Below are 15,434 nucleotides of genomic sequence, written 5' to 3'. Positions count from 1 at the left end.
TTACTCACCTTGTAAGGCTGCTGTGAATACCATAAGTAAGGTACCAGGCTGATTTTCCAAGGAGCTTCATTGGCTCTAAAAGTCAAAAGTTCCTTCCAACTGTCTGGTCATATCTGAGTCTACATGTTTATCTGAATTTCATTTATGACATTCTAGTCAAAGCACTGATAATGTAACCAGGGTTTCCAATTCTGTCCTGTTATAAGGAGAACAGATTCTTATTGAACTTTTGAAATAACTATAGTGCCAAAAAATAAGAATACTCACTGAGAGTTTCTGAATTCCAGAGGGATCAGGTAAAAATAAAAAGCTAAATGCTTCCATTTGGATAATAAAGGTATAATTTATCAAGTTGCTCTAAGTATTTTTTTTAAAGTCTTTGTATCTGGAAAGCAAAAGATTTAAATTAGCAGTAATATTTGAGACAAAAAAGCATAAAATTATAAAATATATTCATCAGTTCATTCAATCCCATGTAATTAATCCTTGTTCTGCTTGAATTCAGTTTTTCCATTAGTTCTGTCAACCTTGCCTAAAGATGAGGGGGACAGTGATAATTCCAAGAAGCTTGCAAGGTTTTTGTTAAGGCTCATATGACTTGCCCAGTGAAGTACATGTCTTCATCACTGTAGACTGTGGCTGGTATACCCTGAGTGGGAAATATGTTTTTTCCATTTTCTTTGCCATCTTTGAGGGCATTGGACTTGTAGCACGGGAAGATTTTAACACATCTGGAAAATGTATACACCGTAACAGGAATATTTTTGATAACCAATACTGTCAGTTGAATGAAGTCTAGTTGCAGGTGACAATTTCTCCAGGGTTATGGACCTGACAGATCAGACATTGCTGGTAGACTTTTTGCAATTTTTATAGAAATCTTCCCACCAATATCTGTTTATAGCCTGAGCCATCTTAAATGCACTATGTTGGGTGAAGGAATGGAAAACAAAAACAAAAACTGAGGTTTGTCAGGAAGATGGAAGAATCAAGCAGCCATCTTGGGTTTCCTATATCCTGACTGTTGTTTAATTTACAGGTATTATTTCCCCATCTTAATTTCTCTGATTCAGGAGCAGACTGTTGCTGTGCTGTAAGGACATCGGAATGGCAAAAGTCTGGCAATAAGGAGTCAGTTTTTTATTTTTTTTGTAGAAGCAGAATAGACTTCATTTACATGTGCCTTAATCTTTAAGACTCTGTTGTTGCTGCCTTTGTGTGAAAATCAAAGCATTTCTATCATACTTAGTTCAGTCTTTTTAATGGGAACCTCGATTTTGGCAACAGACGTTTTATGCCAAGACGTAGAAGACTTCCAGAAATTTCAGTTTCCAGAATACCCATATTACATACCTATACAAATTCAACATAAAGAGGCTTAATGTTACTTCTTGATAATGTTTCCTACTTAATTTAACATATCAAAATAAGCCTAATTAGCTTAATATCTTTTTAAAAAGAAGGAGAACAAATCTTTGAGATATTTCTGAAACTCTAAAATGTATCATATATCAAAGTTAGCTCTAAGTTTAAAGTCTCATTTAGAACTTGATTTTTGGAAATTTTGTCAAAAGTATTAAAAAGATCTTAAAACAGTCAAATAGATCACTGTGATACAATGCTTAGTCATACATACATTTAACCAAAATAAGAAAGACTTCATAGGCAAATATAGAAAGTTAGATAGTTTGGAGCAAAGCTTATCTCTTTTAATATTGAGAGGACTTGGTTTACTTAAGTAATCAAAGAACTGATAAAGACAAAATAGAATATAAGTGATTATTTTGACAAGGCATAAGATCTTTTTTTTTCTCCCCCTAGGCAGACTACTTAAAGCTAAAGACAATTTTTTTTGTAATCTCTTGTTATCAAGAGCAGACCAACAGAGAACAATAACAACAAAAAACCAACTCTGACTAGGAAACCGAAGTAGAACAAAAGTTATTTGTATGCATTATATTTTATGCTAACTCTGGAGACATGCTTATATTAATTCAGCAAACAAGCTTAAAATTAGCTTTTATTTAACTAAAGATCATCCTGCTGCTGCTGCTAAGTCGCTTCAGTCGTGTCCGACTCTGTGCGACCCCATAGACGTCAGCCCACCAGGCTCCCCCATCCCTGGAATTCTCCAGGCAAGAATTCTGGAGTGGGTTGCCATTTCCTTCTCCAATGCATGAGAGTGAAAAGTGAAAGTGAAGTCGCTCTGTTGTATCTGACTCTTAGCGACCCCATGGACTGCAGCCCACCAGGCTCCTCCGTCCATGGAATTTTCCAGGCAAGAGTACTGGAGTGGGGTGCCATTGCCTTCTCTGGAGATCATCCTAGACTACATAAACTTGAAAAATATTTGTTAGTTTTTAGTATACTTTAAATATTTTTTTATGTTTGTTTGTTTAAGCCAATAAAATAGAACCCATATAAATTAATTTTGGCAATACCATATAGAGGTGGGATACCATATTTATAACATACACATATAGACACATAGACAGACTCAAGTGACCTTATAGTTTTCATTTTAAAACTTTAGGCACAAAAATCAGGTACATTAAAAACTCACTAGTTTATAAATAACAATAGGAATAACTAGGATTATTCCTTTAGATAGCTAAAGTCTTTTATTATTTGTGGAGAAGACTTTTAAGATCTGTTTTTGCTGTTAACAAGCAATTTTAAGGAGGCTGCTGCTGCTGCTGCTAAGTAGCTTCAGTCGTGTCCGACTCTGTGCGACCCCATAGACGGCAGCCCACCAGGCTCCCCCATCCCTGGGATTCTCCAGGCAAGAACACTGGAGTGGGTTGCCATTTCCTTCTCCAATGCTTGAAAGTGAAAAGTGAAAGTGAAGTCGCTCAGTCGAGTCCGACTCTCAGCGACCCCATGGACTGCAGCCTACCAGGCTCCTCCATCCATGGGATTTTCCAGGCAAAGTACTAGAGTGGGGTGCCATTAAGGAGGCAGGGGAGTTCTTTTAACAGTTTGTGTTTTAAAAGGCCTCTTTCCGTTTTCTTTCCTTTAGTTTCAGGTTCTACCAATTAAGCTAATCTGCGCTTAGTCTCAAGGATGTGGGCTGTGTTTACGTTGCAAAGACAAAATAAGATTTATAACTTTAAGAAACAGAAAGAAAATGTACGTTTCTCTTAGTAGTTTTGTGGTATATTTTTTTGTCTCTTATCATAAGTCTTAAATAAAAAATTTTTTTTTCTTAACAGAACAATTTTGCTCCAATGTCTTGATCTTTTTATAATATCTACTGTTTAGACAGAAATAGGTGAGGCCTTGGGACTGTAAAATTAGATGGGCCTTGACTTGTTTCTCGTATTATACTTCTGGTTGTGTAGGATATGCAGGAAAAAACAGTTGTTTCTATTTGCCCTTAAATATTGGACTCCAGCTGATTTATTTCCTGATTATTTGTAGAAGGGGCTGGGAACTGCTAAGGAGACAGGGAAGTTTTTAAGAAGGGGAACTTATTTTGCACTTTTAAGTCTGATTTTCATTCTTTCATCTTAATAAGGGATTCCTTACAGCCAGTCATTATCCTTTCCTTTTTCTCCTTTCCATGTGATCCTCCAGTGAGTACCAATATGACAGCTGTTCATGATGAGAGCTCTCACAAAAAAAGTTTCCTTTTGAATATAGCCAATTTAAAGGATCCATTGTCTGGCTATTGACAAGGAGGATCTTATATTAATTTCAAATAGCAACTCAAACCAGTTAGCCCTTTTTCTTTTACGATTTAGCCAAATTTGCAAGAGGCATCTCACAAGAAAGCATGTAGCCCTCAAAAGATCCAGAAAGTTAATTCTCAGTCTAAGAAAGTAAAAACCCTTTGTTGCTCTAGACAGTAAGAGTGGTGTAGTGAAAACAGAGCCCCACAAAAATGTAGGGTTCCTCATAGTCATAGACCTGCTAATTTATGTCACTAGGCAGGTGCCTTTGGAATGTTCTGCATTAACAAGCAATAAAAGTTGAGATGACAAAAGCCCCTTATGAGCAAATTTCCTGAGACCCGGCCCGGCTGAACAAAGAGAATGCTGGTGTCGACTTCGTGTCTGAGAACCCCCGTCCATTCAATGGGACATCAGTAAGTACCCTTCCGGGTGGTGGAAACTAGAGAGAATTTTCTTACTGGACACAAAGCCAACTCTCCAGACATAGAACAGACAGAGGGAAAACCTCATCTGTGTTTTATATAGAGGACCCACAGCAAAATCTATCTAAATAGACACCAGTCTGGTGAGAACCATGAACTCACCAGTCTGTATGGCCGGCTTGAAAGCAGGTTTATAGGGCTCATGCCTGCGGTCTGCCCTGAGTTTCTTCCTCATTATGAAAAGGAGCACAGTAGACAGAGACAAAGAAAAAGTGACCATCTCTGGGAGGAAAAGAATCCCCAAGAGTCACTAAGTCCAAGGAACTAGTCCAAAGAACAGGAGAAAAATATTAGAGAAAAGGAACTCTCACCACTTTCCCTTCCAGCACACCTTGCAGGCAGAGATATGGGAGGCTGGCATGGTAAGAAATCTTACCTTCTACCGGGCTTTGTTAAATGTCCTAGGATTTTTCAGCTGCAGCAGCTTCAGAGCAAAAAGTAAGGTCCAGCAAGCCTCCTGCCTGACACATCAACTGTCAGAGAGGGAACTTGCCGCCTCTGCTCATCTTGTGTTCTTTTAGCTGAGCTAATAATAACACTGAGACAAGACAGAGTAACAGGAGAAAAAAGCAAATTTAATTCATGAGCACAGAGGTCTCATAGAAATGGGAACTAAGAAATGGCCGAAGTTGGCAGCTTTTATACTTTTAGACAAAGAAACAATACATTTGTAAGGAATTGATAGGACAAAAAAAACTTAGGTTTTTAAGTGCCCTGTGAGTGAGTACTCCAAACAGAGTTTGGGATTGGGGTAGTAAGTTAAAGTACAAGTGCAATCAGTCAAAGAAAAGGAGGGAATAAAGAGGTTTTCAGACATGCAAAAATTTTGCTTTCACAGTTTCTCAAGAGGCTATTGGAGGATGTGCTATATCAAAAGGAGAAAACATATCAAGAGAGGAATAATTTCAATACGGGAAACAAAAGCACACAACACAGAGGAGAGGCAAAAGGATATTGATGAATAGGTGTCCCAAGCAGAAGGCACCCAGCCTAGACTGGAGTTCCAAAGTTTTGTGACCAAAGACAGCATAGGTCTCCATATTCATAGCACCGTTCCCAGGTAGACATAATGAAAGTCAGTGGGTTGATAAGGTCTACAATATTAGACAATGAAGTGTATATCTAATATAAAAAAACATTTTTTTTTCCTCAAAGAAGTACAATTACGGGCTTCTTGGCCCTGAATTCTCTGGTGCTAAGGGTGTCTTTCTACCTCCAGATGCAAGAAGTGTACCATTCACATAAAAGATTTACTTCCTGCCATCAGGGAGACAGAGAGGAGGGCCCGAGTATCCCTCTTGCATTGGTTACCTCTTAAGTTAACTTCAATTCAAAATAATCAATATGCCACCAAGGCACACTTTAGGATGTACTACTCTGGTCCAATACTTTCACCTGATGCAAAGAGCCAACTCATTGAAAAAGACCCTGGGTGCTGGGAAAGGCTGAGGGCAAAAGGAGAAGGGGGCCACAGAGGATAAACTCAGTGGACATGAGTTTGAGCAAATACCAGGAGATGGTGATGGACAGGGAAGCCTGGCAAGCTGCAGATCATGAGATCACAAAGAGCTGGGCACAGCTTAGCATCTGAACAACAACCCTGGTCCCCAGCTTTCTGATTCAGGTCATTATGATTCTAAATCCAGAGCCTGGAAAACAGAGAAGCTTTAGAGGTTAAGTTGATCTACACAATAAAGAGCTAGAAAAAAACTGGGAAAGGAAAGAGAACTGTTGGAGAGTTAGATGAAAACAATGATGTAACAGTTCAATCCCCTCCCTGCATCCAACACCTGAGTAGATGGATATTTCTGTGTTTCCTCAACCCTGAATCTCACTGAGAAGGAAGATCCTTCAGATCAAGTGTAGAGGAGTACTTTTCTGAAGTAAAATGAAATTCACAGATAGCATTCAAACATCTGTTTAAGCTTTAGCAAGAGGTGCTACCCAAAACTTCCCTGGTGGTCCAGTGATAAAGAATCTGCCTGCCAATGCAGGGGACACAGGTTCAATCCCCAGGAAGATTCCACATGCCTCAGATCAACGAAGCCAGTGCACCACAGCTACAGAGCCCATGCTCTTCTCACAACAGGAAAAGCCACTGCAATGGGAAGCCTGCTCCCCACAGCAAAGAGTAGCCCCTTCCCGAGGCAACTAGAGAAAGCCCACGCACAGCCACGAAGACCCGTTTACAGTGTTGTGCCAATCTCTGCTGTGCAGCAGAGTGACTCCAGTATACACATTTAGATATTCTTGTCTATATTCTTTTCCATTATGGTTTATCACGGATATTGAATATAGTTTCCTATGCTATATAGAAGGACCTTGTTGTTTATCCATTTTATATGTAATAGCTTACATCTGCTAATCCCACCTTGAGTCTGGTGCCTTAGACCATTCGGTCATCCTGATACGCTTCCCTGGTGGCTCAGACAGTAAAGAATCCACCCGGAATGCGAGAGTTGTGGCTCCAATCCCTGGGTTGGGAAGATTCCCTGGAGGAGGGCATGGAAACCCACTCCTGTATTCTTGCCTGGAGAACCCCCATGGACAGAGGAGCCTGGAGTGTTGCACCCCACGGGGTTGCAAAGAGTCAGACACAACTGAGCAACCAAGCACAGCACACACAGCACCCAGTCCCACACTCCCAGTCCTTCCCTCTCCCACCCTCCCCCAACCCCCACCCTCTTGGCAACCAGAAGTCTGTTCTCCATGACAATTCAGTTTGATTCCCTGCAAAATAGCTCTCATACTCTCTGCTGGAGATGTTAACGTTATCAAAGAGCAATAAACTAAAGAGAGAGGAGACATAGGGAAATGTTTATGATTTAACATATTCAGAAAGTAGAAAATTTGGCACCAACAAATTAAGAACTGAGAGTTCAAATGAAGGAAAAATGGTCATCATCTATGCAGTTCTCCAGAAGCTGGAAGAAAAAATAAATCCCGAAAAATAGTAACTAGGACACAGTTTAAGATGACAGGCAGAACATTCGGGACTTGGCTTGCCTTCACAGGATAGACCAGTTCTATCAGAATGTTCTGCAGGCCAATGCAGGGCAATGAACTGTTTGTTATAGGTCTGCAAATAGAGAAAGACAGACATTGAGAGTAAGCATTTGGAAAAGTCATGGCAGTCTGACATTGTCTTATCAGTTTGGTTTTTATTTCATTTTTCCAGTAGTTCCTTTCATTGAATTTTACAGAGATATCAATCCAAAATGAGTTGAGGGGAAAAGAATTGGTCTTTCACTAGGATAAATGAGCAGCTCTCGCTTAGTCACCACTGAAAAGAGATTCAAATGTGTCAAGGCTTATCTGATGTATCAATAATAGTAGGAGAGGCCCAACAGTTATCTGTCTTTATAGTCTCAGGAGCTTCATAGGAACAAACTCTTCCTAAAATTGAAGGACTAGGTTAATGAACTCAACTCAGTAAGAATACCTTAGCCATAGAAGGTAACAGCCTTTTGAGAATATTTAATGGTTGTCAATCAACTCTATTTCCATTTTTCCCCATGGATATGCTAGTAAAGTAATGCTCAAAATTCTCCAAGCCAGGCTTCAGCAATATGTGAACCGTGAACTTCCTGATGTTCAAGCTGGTTTTAGAAAAGGCAGAGGAACCAGAGATCAAATTGCCAACATCTGCTGGATCATATAAAAAGCAAGAGAGTTCCAGAAAAACATTTACTTGGCCTTTATTGACTATGCCAAAGTCTTTGACTGTGTGGATCACAAGAAACTGTGGAAAATTCTGAAAGAGATGGTAATACCAGACCACCTGACCTGCCTCCTGAGAAATCTGTATGCAGGTCAGGAAGCAACAGTTAGAACTAGACATGGAACAACAGACTGGTTCCAGATAGGAAAGGGAGTATGTCAAGGCTGTATATTATCACCCTGCTTATTTAACTTCTGCTTATTTAACTTCTGCTTATTTAACTTCTAAGCAGAGTACATCATGAGAAACGCTGGACTGGAAGAAACACAAGCTGGAATCAAGATTGCCGGGAGAAATATCAATAACCTCAGATATGCAGATGACACCACCCTTATGGCAGAAAGTGAAGAGGAACTCAAAAGCCTCTTGATGAAAGTGAAAGTGGAGAGTGAAAAAGTTGGCTTAAAGCTCAACATTCAGAAAACAAAGATCATGGCCATCTGGTCCCACCACTTCATGGGAAATAGATGGGGAAACAGTGTCAAATTTTATTTTTGGGGGCTCCAAAATCACTACAGATGGTGACTGCAGCCATGAAATTAAAAGACGCTTACTCCTTGGAAGGAAAGTTATGACCAACCTAGATAGCATATTGAAAAGCAGAGACATGACTTTGCCAACAAAGGTCCGTCTAGTCAAGGCTATGGTTTTTCCTGTGGTCATGTATGGATGTGAGAGTTGGACTGTGAAGAAGACTGAGCACCAAAGAATTGATGCTTTTGAACTGTGGTGTTGAAGAAGACTCTTGAGAGTCCCTTGGACTGCAAGGAGATCCAACCAGTCCATTCTGAAGATCAGCCCTGGGATTTCTTTGGAAGGAATGATGCTAAAGCTGAAACTCCAGTACTTTGGCCACCTCATGTGAAGAGTTGACTCATTGGAAAAGACTCTGATGCTGGGAGGGATTGGGGGCAGGAGGAGAAGGGGACGACAGAGGATGAGATGGCTGGATGGCATCACTGACTCGATGGACGTGAGTCTGAGTGAACTCCGGGAGTTGGCGATGGACAGGGAGGCCTGGCATGCTGCGAATCATGGGGTCGCAAAGAGTCAGACATGACTGAGTGACTGATCTGATCTGATGTAGGTCTGAGTTCCAGAGGGAGAAAAAACTGCAAGAAATGCAGAAAAATTTTCCGTGAAGGTTTTCAAGCAGGAAACCAAGCAGCACTAGTTAGAGACTTCCTCCAACTGCAGATAAAAAAAGAAGGAAAGAGAGGGACTTCCCTGGCATACCAGTGGTTAAGACTTTGCCTTCCAAAGCAGGGGGTAAAGGTTCGGTTCCTGGTTGGGGAACTAAGATCCCACATGCTTTGCAGCCAAAAAACCAAAACAGAAAATATATTGTAATTTATTATTGTAATAAATAATTACTAATAATACAATAATCATTATTAATAAAGACTTTTTAAATGGTCCACATCAAAGAAAAAAATCTTTTTTAAAAAAGGGAAAGGGGTGTCACATCCCTCATAGCAGACCCTCAGTATGCTCAGTTTGCTCCTGGCAACTGCCCAGTTTGAATAGGGAGCAGAGGGACTGGAACTCCTGGATGCTATTTCTTTCTGCTGAAAGGAGGTAGCAGCATTATAAGTGGCTGTGGTGTTTGGTAGAACAGGGCAGCCACCGCTGAGAGGCTGTGATGGGAAAGAGATCACACAGCAGAGAAACTGCAGCAACCAGTGAAGTGAACTTGTTTACAAAAGTGAATCCCAGTAAAACCCGGGGCATGTGTGTGTGTGTCTGTGTGTGCACACATGCACACACATGTCTCTGTGAGATTTATAGGTGTCTGCAAACCTTGAAAAACCCCTAGAAACTTGAGCTATTAAGGTATTAATAAATGGATTAGGTAGAAAAAGAGGACCCCCATAAAGACTGAGAAGGAGAAGGAGCAAAGAACTAATCAGAGAAATAAGGGGGAAAAAACAAAGAGAATGGAGTCCAGGAAATAATCCTTTAAGATCTTCTGGGCACTGTTTCTTTAAAATCAGTTGAACCATTTATGGAGAAGTGATAAAAAAAGGTCAGTTGTTTCAGAGTCCTAGACATCAGATATCTTAAAAAGGAATGCCTGAAGTGAAAATAAGAAGCAGCAATATGAAAGTTTGTGCTAAAGTAAATAGCCTCAAGAGCTGAGCCTGAGAGTAACCAGTCCAGTGAATTCCAAGAAGTTGGTGGAGCACCACTTATTGAGTTCCTTGAAGCTAAGATATTGATGCCTTTAGTGATACTGTCCACAGCCTTGGTTACTTCTCATGTAAGGGCATGCATGACTCAGTATCTTGTCAAACTCTTTAAAGGTCCAGACCGTGGTTTGTCCAGGGAAAAATCCAATGTATATATAGTCCGCTGTGGTGATGAGTCCTTGAGTCCTCCAAGGTTTATATGAAGTGATTGGGCCCTGGCTCACAGGGCTTCTTTCAATCCCGGGTGGAAGGCCAGTGCAGCACAAAAAAGAATCTGGGTGGTTATATTTTAGTTTCTGAAAATGGAAGGGATAGAATTTGGAAAACTTAGTTTAGAGGGTTGTAGCCAGACATTGAAGGAATATGGAAGAACTGAACATTTGATAAGTTTTAATGATTTGTGTAAGGTAACAAGGTCCAGTTCAAATTATAGGTAGCTTCCTCAACTGTTTTTTCCACAAGGAAGGGAGGAAGTCACTTAAATCTCTGCCAGAGAAGATGGAGTTTGCTTATCCATCAATTGCCTGTAATTTATTAAGTGTGCAAAGAACACAAAGAATGAGCAAGGCTGGAATCTGATAACTCCAACTATTACTAACTTAGGACTAGAGTCAGAAGGGTGTGCTATTGTTTTCCACTGAAAAACAAAAATTTTCTCTATAGTCACTCCCCCGTTACTCCAAGATAATCTCAAAGAAAGATTATTTTTGATCATAAAGTAAAGCTCATCTCATCAGATTTATCCTGAATATTTTCATAGAGGCAGCAAAAATGGTATTTATCATACAGTACTTAAGTTTGCTTTGCTGGCAGTTTAATAAGAAATGTCAGGTTGGATTTTTAAAAGCCTCTTGAGGCAAGAACTCACTGTCAGATTTCACTTATAATATCTATAAATTTGGATAAATTCCTCTCTTCTCAAATTCCATGAAATATCCTAAGATTAATAAGCCTAACAGAAAAGGACCTCTGTTACTCTGTAAACCAGATAACAGTCCAGTTTTCCTAAGCATGCTTTGTAAGCATTAGTGTCATAAAGTTAACTGTAGTTCCTTAAAAATGTCCAGTAATATCTGATTAAATTCAGCATTATTCCCAATTATTCATTTCAGGCAAGGCCTTGGTTGTATAACCAATGTTTTCAATTACGTTTTGTTAACAAGAAGGACAGACTCTCATTGAAATTATGAAAATAATTACATTGCCATGAAAATAAGAATACTTAACAAGAGTTTTAAAATTCCAGAGGGTCAAGAAGAGAGAAAAAGATAAATGTTTCATTTTTTGTTTACAAAAGCAGAGTTTACTAAATTCTTATGAATTATAGCTTGCTTAGGGACTTCCCTGATGGCTCAGTGGTAAAGAACCGCATGCCAATATGGGAGATGCAAATTCAGTCCCTGGGTCATGAAGATTCCCTGGAGAAGGAAATGGCAACCCATTCCAGTATTCTTGGCTGAGAAATCCCATGGACAGCGGATCCTGGCAGGCTACAGTCCTTGGGGTTGCAAATGTGTCAGACATAACTTAGTGACTAAAGAACAATAATAATAGCCTCCAGATCTGTGAGAAATACACTTGTTATTTGTAAAAAAATAATAATAATAAATAAATTACACAGGACTGAATAATAAGGGATGATCATAGATTTTATTTGGAATATATTTGATGTTAATGCTATATTTCCTAGGTATAAGGAATCCCTCTTTCTCTTTGCTCTTAAACTATCTATGTTGTTATTTGGTCACTAAGTCATTTTTCTAGACTAGAGTTCTGGAAAACTTGACTCAGTCTACTGGTATGGACTCAAAGCTGCTGAAGCAATGCCAGCAGAAGCCTGTGTCCCAGAGTACCCAGGCACAGGGCTCTGAGAAAATCCATTTTTGTTGACACACTTTGGCCTGTGGCCAATTGCAGGTCCTTTCAGGGAAGCATCTGCTGCTGCTGCTGCATCACTTCAGTCATGTCCGACTCTGTGTGACCCCATAGACGGCAGCCCACCAGGCTCCCCCGTCCCTGGGATTCTCCAGGCAAGAACTCTGGAGTGGGTTGCCATTTCCTTCTCCAATGCATGAAAGTGAAAAGTCAAAGTGAAGTCGCTCAGTTGTGTCCGACTAATAGCGACCCCATGGACTGCAGCCTACCAGGCTCCTCCATCCATGGGATTTTCCAGGCATCAGGGTAAAACAAAAAATTATCTGTAAATGACAAAAGACTTAAAATGGCTGCAGTTAACTTATTACTGGTAATTTTCAAAAGTGAAAAGTCTGATGAGAGTTTATCAGAATAATGAAACTGGTAAAGAAGATTGTTTCTGTGGCATGCAAAACAAAGTCAATCCAAATGAAGTTTTAGACAAAATATCTATAAATATAACAGTCAAAGACCAAGACCAGTGTATATTACATTTACATTTACATTATGAAAATGCATTAATATAATCTTCACAGAGAAAAAAACTTTAGATTTAACATAAAATAATCCTGAGATATAATATACCTTGGATATTCCAAATATATAGTTGGAATATTCAAGAATATATCAAATTTAACAAGTAAAGAGATTCAGTAGAATGGAGTAAGACCTTAACATTTGTGTATTCATAAAACTCCATAGGTAAGTAATATGAACTCCCAGTTTAAAACCACTGGACTAGAAGAAGCTAGGTTTGAATTAAAGAAAGCTGAGACAAACAGCATTTTTAAGAATTACTGAAATTATTATTATACTCATTATACTTTTGTTGCCTAATATCAGGTAAAGCAGCACCCAATTCTGATAAATAGAAACATACCGCAGACAGAATACTGATGGGTCTTTAGGAACTTGTCAAATAACATACAATTTCTAAAATATTTATATTAATACTATGTTACCTATACAAAATTAGCCTAGGGGAAGTTAAACATATTTTCTGATTTGACAACTCTCCCTATCATATAAACTTAATTATTTCTAGAACCTCTCTTTTTATAAGATAAAAAAACAAATTCTTTGTGATTTTTCAAGAACATTCTGAGAAATCAGTTTTAAATGCAAAATGTATCATTTGGGATTTGATACGTGGAATGTAAAATATCAAAATTTGTTAGGTGTGAATACTTGCTTAAATAGGGTCATGGGTTATGAAACAATACTTGATCATGAAACAATACTTGACCACCTATATATCCAAAATGACAATAAAATATTTTTAAAGTGTACATAGTGAATGATATGATCATAAAGAACCTAGCACTTTCAAAAGTAGGAAGACTTTGTACTCTTAAATAATCAAGGACATGATAAAGTCAACATAAAACACAGGAAATAATTCTGATAAGACAGAATCCTTGTTATGTAGGCAAATTATTCAGAAGGTAAAGAAAAATCTCTTACAACTCTTACTAAGTAAAGTAGACAAGTAATCCAAGAATAGAGAGAAAACTAAAGCCTAGGTTTTCATCAGTATATTTGTTACTGAAAGACTTTTTGACAATCTCGTAAATAAATCCATTACATGTTAGCCAACTTGGACCACCAAAATTAAAATTTGCTTTCTAAGAAACTGCTACAACTTTATATCCACTCTAATTTTTTCTTACACCTTCCTCCTTCTCATTCTAGAACAGTTGTGTACTTTAGCAGAAAACTACTCTTTTGCCTAACAAAAACACATTCTGCATACCTTGTATACAAAGTTCTTCCCTCCCACTATTGCTCTGAGTAAAGACTCATTTACAGATATTGATTATAACTTTTAACCACAGTCACTTCTATTTCACAGAGAAAAGTGAGGTTAAACAATTACGACTGTCTGTAATACCTTAGAATTTGTAGCAAATCAGCAGAGCTCATGAATATACATCTCATAACTTTTTACAGCCATACACTTTCCAAAGCTGCAAAAATGAACACATTCATTAACAGATCCAAACATATAGCCTCTGTGTATCAATAAAAATGAGAGGAAAAAGTATATAAAAATTATATAAACTATAAATTATACTTTGCAATTAATATTTCAGTATCCTACTTAGAAATGAGCTAGGTATCTATGAATATCCATTAACTCAGTTTAACATTTGTCTAAGAGTTTAAGTCACCTAGAGACCTTGGAAGTTATTTCTAAAAGGACATAATACAAAACACAATTACTATTGAAATAAAATTTGCCAGAATAACAATTCAATTTTGATTAAACACAAATTTACTTTTTTCACCATCTTAAAGTGGCACTAAAAAGCCTCTTGATGAAAGTGAAAGAGGAGAGTGAGAAAGTTGGCTTAAAGCTCAACATTCAGAAAATGAAGATCATGGCATCCTGTCCCATCCCTTCATGGGAAATAGATGGGGAAATAGTGGAAACAGTGTCAAACTTTATTTTGGGGGGCTCCAAAATCACTGCAGATGGTGATTGCAGCCATGAAATTAAAAGACGCTTACTCCTTGGAAGGAAAGTTATGACCAACCTAGATAGCATATTCAAAAGCAGAGACATTACTTTGCCAACAAAGGTCCATCTAGTCAAGGCTATGGTTTTCCTGTGGTCATGTATGGATGTGAGAGTTGGACTGTGAAGAAGGCTGAGCGCCAAAGAATTGATGCTTTTGAACTGTGGTGTTGGAGAAGACTCTTGAGAGTCCCTTGGACTGCAAGGAGATCCAACCAGTCCATTCTGAAGGAGATCAGCCCTGGGATTTCTCTGGAAGGAATGATGCTAAAGCTGAAACTCCAGTACTTTGGCCACCTCATGCGAAGAGTTGACTCATTGGAAAAGACTCTGATGCTGGGAGGGATTGGGGGCAGGAGGAGAAGGGGACGACAGAGGATGAGATGGCTGGATGGCATCACTGACTCGATGGACGTGAGTCTGGGTAAACTCCGGGAGTTGGTGATGGACAGGGAGTCCTGGCGTGCTGCGATTCATGGGGTCGCAAAGAGTCGGACACGTCTGAGCGACTGAACTGAACTGAAACATTTAGTTGATACATGCTAGCTTATTTGATCAGGAAATGTAAAACTTTAGGTAAAAATATACCCAACTAAAATAAATACAAATCAAGCATATGAGTCTTATGCTTAATGCTAACACTCAGAAAATATAGCTAGTCTCATTTGCCAAGTGAAAGTCACTCAGTCATATCCGACTCTTTGTGACCCCATGGACTCTATAGTCCATGGAATTCTCTAGGCAAGAATACTGGAGTGGGTAGCTTTTCCCTTCTCCAGGGCATCTTCCCAACCCAGGAATTGAACTGGGGTCTCCTGCATTGCAGGCAGATTCTTTACCAACTGAGCTAAAGGTTTACCTCAATAGTGTGAACTCAAACTCCTAAGTCATTTGCATTAACATATATATATATATAATAATAAAATTATTAGAATA

This window comes from Bos taurus, chromosome 3 (genome assembly GCF_002263795.3).
Source record: "Bos taurus isolate L1 Dominette 01449 registration number 42190680 breed Hereford chromosome 3, ARS-UCD2.0, whole genome shotgun sequence".
NCBI classification, from domain to species: Eukaryota; Metazoa; Chordata; class Mammalia; order Artiodactyla; family Bovidae; genus Bos; species Bos taurus.
Note: the sequence above shows the minus strand (reverse complement) of the source record.